This window comes from Pteropus vampyrus, unplaced genomic scaffold (genome assembly GCF_000151845.1).
Source record: "Pteropus vampyrus isolate Shadow unplaced genomic scaffold, Pvam_2.0 Scaffold10, whole genome shotgun sequence".
NCBI lineage: Eukaryota > Metazoa > Chordata > Mammalia > Chiroptera > Pteropodidae > Pteropus > Pteropus vampyrus.
The window spans coordinates 4611037-4616293 of record NW_011888791.1 but is presented as its reverse complement, the minus strand read 5'-3'; positions in this window follow the sequence as shown (position 1 = coordinate 4616293).

The following is a 5257-nucleotide window of genomic DNA, read 5'->3' as shown; positions in this document are numbered from 1 at the left end:
GGATATGGACAGATCATCCAAACAGAAAACCAATAGGAAATAACAACCTTAAATGATACATTAGACCAACTGGACATAATTGACATTTATAGAGCCTTCTATTTCAAAATGCAGCCTATCCATTCTTCTCTAGTGCCCGTGGAACATTCTCAAGAATCAGCCACATACTGGGATGCAGAGATAGCCTCAACAAATATAAGAGGGTTGAAATCATACCAACCATATTTTCTGATCATAATGCTTTGAAACTAGAGATCAACTGCAAAAAGAAAGCAGGAAGAACCACAAATACATGGAGATTAAGCAACATGCTACTGAAGAATAACTGGGTGAGGGAAGAAATAAAAAGAGAGACCAAGAGATACATAGAAATGAATAATATTGATAGTACAACATGTCAAAACTTTTGAGACACAGCAAAAGCTGTCATAAGAGGAAAGTTAATATCATTACAGGCCTATTTCCAAAAACAAGAACGAGCCCAAATAAACAACCTAATGTTTCATCTTAAAAACTAGAAAAGGAAGAATAAATGAAGCCTAAAGTCAGCAGAAGGAAAGTAATAATCAAAATTAGAACAGAAGTAAATGAAACTGAAAACTAAATAAATAAATAAATGAATGAATGAATGAATAAATAAATAAATAAATAAATAAATGCAGCAAAGAGGTGGTTCTTTGAGAAGGTTAATAAAACTGACAAACCCCTGGCTAGACTCACTAAAGGAAAAAGAGAAAGGACACAAATAAACAAAATCAGAGATGAAAGAGGAGATATTACGACAGACACCACAGAAATACAAAGGATCATACAGAATACTATGGAAAAGTATATAAAACCAAATTTAATAACCTAGAAGAAATGACCAGTACTTAGAAAGATACAACTTCCCTAGACTGAATCAAAAACTGGAAAATCTAAATAGACCGATCAGCAGCATAGAAATTGAAACAAGCATCAAAAACCTACCAAAAAGTAAACATCCAGGACCAGATGGCTTCACCAGTGAATTCCATCAAACATTCAGAGAAGATTTAATACCTATTCTCCTCAAATTCTTCCAAAAGATTGAAGAGGCGGCAATACTTCTCAACTCATTTTATGAGGCCACTATTACCCTGATACCAAAACCTGGTAAAGATAACACAAAAAAAAGAAAACAACCTACCAATATCTCTCATGAACACAAATCAAAAATTGCTAAATCAGATACTAGCGAACCAAATACAGCAACATTTTACAAAGATTATACAGCATGATCAAGTGGGCTTAATCCCAGAGGCACAGGGATGGGTTCAACATACGTAAATCGATTAATGTGATACACCACATAAACAAATTAAAAAATAAGAATCATATGATCATATCCATAGTTGCAGAAAAAGTGTTCAACAAGATACAGCATCCATTTATGATCAAAACTCTTAACAAAATCAGTAGAAGGAAAGTACCTTAACATAATAAAGGCCATATATGACAAACACTCAGCCAACATTATATTTAAGGGTGAAAAACTAAAAATCTTCCCTCTAAGATCAGGAACAAGGCAAGGCTGTCCACTATCACCACTGTTATTCAATATAACATTGGAGGTCCTAGCAAGTGCAATCATACAAGAGAAAGATAAAAAAGGCATCCAAATAAGAAACAAAGAAGTCAAATTGTCACTATGACATGATTCTCTATATAAAAAACCCTAAAGACTCCACAAATACATTACTAGAAACAATAAGCAAATACAGTAAACTTTCTGGATACAATGTTCAAAAATCCATAGTGTTCCTATACTCTAATAATGAAATGTCAGTAAAAGCAGTAGAGAAAATAATTCCTTTTGCAATTGCAACAGGAAGAATAAAATACCTAGGAATAAATCTAACAAAACATGTGAAAGACCTATATAATGAAATCTATAAGACCCTATTAAAAGAAATTAAAGATACAAATGAACAGGACAAACAAACAGAGACTCATGGACGTGGACTAGTGGTTACCAGAGGGTATGTGGTTGGTGGAGGGGGGACGTAGGGGTCTTAGGGGGTCAAATATGTGGCGACAAAGAAATCGAACTATGGGAGGTGAACACACAGTGTGTGTGTGTGTGTGTGTGTACTACCTTACTAAAGTGCACAGCTAAAACGTTGGATTTCTTTAATCAATGCACCATAAAATAATTCATTAATTAATTATTTTTAAAAATTCAGTCAAACCATTTGATTGCTCAATGGACAAAGTTCCCAAGGGTTAGCAGCATCCAATATGATTCTACCTAAATCTTTTTGTATGGTTGTTATAGTAATAGAGGCCTCAGGCCTATGTTTGTCGGAGATTGGTTTTATTTCCTACATCATCTGAATTAAATAGCTATATCCATACACAATCCTTTTTAACCTTTTTCAATTTATATTGTCATATTGTAAAGGCAGAATTTTCACCCCATGCACGTTCCTTCTAATTTCTAATTTATTTACTTTCCTTTCATAGTCTTTTTTTCTAGGGATTTTAACCACAGTTCTATAGACAGTCACATTAACATTTTTGATGAATTTCCACTTTTCATTTCATTATAAATATAATGGGCTTGAGAGTGCCTCTAAGGTGGTATCATGACCAAAGGACCTGAAGTCCATCCCCAGATCATCGCCACTCTTTCCTAGATGGACTCCAGCCAGGGAAGAGATATTTACAGAATAATGACAAGTAAATGAAGGTAAAGTCCTACTTTATTAATTAGCTGTGAAAACACTCTTAGGCCATCTCTTACTTAAGGGCTTATAAAGAAGAGGTGGGGAAATGTGTAAACCAGGCCCATAAATTCTGCATTTCTAACTCTTTTGAAAGCCCCTCTTCTAGAAATCGAGGTAAATCAGTGAACTGAACTATAACAACAACGCAGATCACTGTTTCTCATCTTATGGAGGAACCAGAGGGAAGCAAAAAGGTCATAGAGACCTTGAACTCCTCTTCCTTGTGTCCTCAATTGTCCTTTGTTGTATTCTTAAAGTTCGAGAGTTAAAATAGTAAAATGAGCATCATGCTCTTTTTCATAAACATTCTCTTCAGAATCAATTATACTTCAGCATCTGTGAAAGGCATCGACACACTTGAGAGATTAACAGACTTGCATTTCAATTCCTCTTTTGACTAGTTCCTTTATAAACTTGGGTAAATTACTTAAGCTTTCTGAGCCTCAAGATCATTCATTTATAAAATGAGTTCAATTCTATCTACCTCCTAAAGCTAAGGTGACGATAAAATGAGATGACAGATTTAAAATATTAGCAAAAATACTAAGAGTATTAGTTCTCCCATCCAGAAACTACCTCATCTCTTCAACTTAAATACATCACTTCCATTTACCATCTTAAACAAGCTGAAGTATACCACTCACTGTAGTTTGGCTTATCCAGTTTGTAATATGAAATAAAATAACTACCACCTGCCTGTGAACAGTCATGAATCTCCAGCTATTCTATCTGAAATAATGATTGTGTAACTATCATTTGCTTTTCTGAATTTCAAAGTTATATTATTACCCAAGGCTAATCCAGTACTCTAATATCAAAATAAATAAAATAAGACCATCTATGTTCAAAGAAAACTGATACAAGCCATTATTATCAGAATTTGAGGTATAATTAATGTTTGCTATGGTATGTCCTAGTAGCTGAGTGATTGGTGCTATTGATCTTTGCTAATGTGATTCTAGGGTGACTAATCAGAACTCATTGAATGGAACAGTTTTATAATGTCCTTCTGTAGCCATGTGCACACCTACTTGTAGTTAGCCTTTTTCTTAGGTTCTTTCCTCTTGTTTTTATCAAAGTTAGACAAAGTTTTCATTCTCATGAGAAAATAAAATATTTATATCCATCACTTTTATGGTATAAAGGTTTTTTTAAAGCAGTATTATATCAGAACAAAAGAGGGCTTACTTATGACAGAACCATTGGAAGTAGGGCATGAATTGCACATAATTTTAAAATACAGCCCCATCTTAATTTACTTGCATGTTTTACTACAGGAATATACGATTACCATTGAGTAGGACACATTTCTCACTGCTTAACCCAGAATTTGCTGCAAGCATACACTTCCATGGTTTCACTTCTTGGCTGGATGCCTTCAAAAAAGGAACAAAATTTATAATGCTGCCATCATCTTTTAAACCAAAAGCCAATTGCTGCAGCAGAGCAAAAACATCAATACAGACAAAAAAGAAAATGTTCTATTTTATTCTGAAAATTCTCAAATTCACAGTTCTTCTCCATATATAGTTAATAATTATTCTTAAATGCAAATTTCCAAAAATACAGAATGGTCAGTTCATATTTCTGAGTGACTTACTCCGTTGTTATAAATGTTGAGCATGGGTACAACTCATTCTACTTAGAAAGAAAAAAAGCAAGCACACAATTAGCTACAGAGGCCAGGTTACCATAGTGACATGGCAAAGATAAAATGATCTTTCAAATTTTTTTAACACCATGTGTCAAAAGAAAGTTTGAGCTCTTACGTCTTTCTTCCCGGGATAGAAAAGATACACTTAGTTTTCATCCAAAAGAGTCACCTACTCCTTTATGATCCTCTCCAAGTGACTTGTAGCTGCTAAAATGAAGGTACCTCAGGTAGAGTAAGAACTAAAAAGAGTGGAATATTCTGAGTATCATGGATACCAAGCTCACCTCTTAAACAACCTATCCTGACCTAGCCTCGACCAGACTGACCTTCTTATTTCCATAAGCCTCAAAATCCTGCTGTGATAAACTAAAATCATAAATAGAATTGGGACAGAACAATCCGGGGCTTTATGAATTTTTCCAGAGCACGGAATACATAAAGCCGACAAATGTTTATGAAATTAGCAAAATCATGATATTAAACATAAAAACATAGTTCAAGAAACAAAAAAGAACATTTGGCCTACCTCAATTATTTAATATAGATGTAAAATACCATCAAAATGCTTGCAAATCAATCTTAACATGTTAAAAAAATAACACAAACCATGAAAATCGATACTTGCTTAATATTATGAATCTAAGAATGGAGAACACAAATACGGCTCAAATTCGAGATTATTAGCAACTTTGACCTACAGTCAATAATTATTCAAATTGAAAAACAGTGATCATCTCAATAGGTCTTAAAATTATTTGAAAAGTTTGGTACTTTATCTATATACAAACATAGCTCTTTGAAACCAGAAGAGCGTCTTTGTAAACATAGTGTTAAGTAGAACCTTGCCATAGTTTCA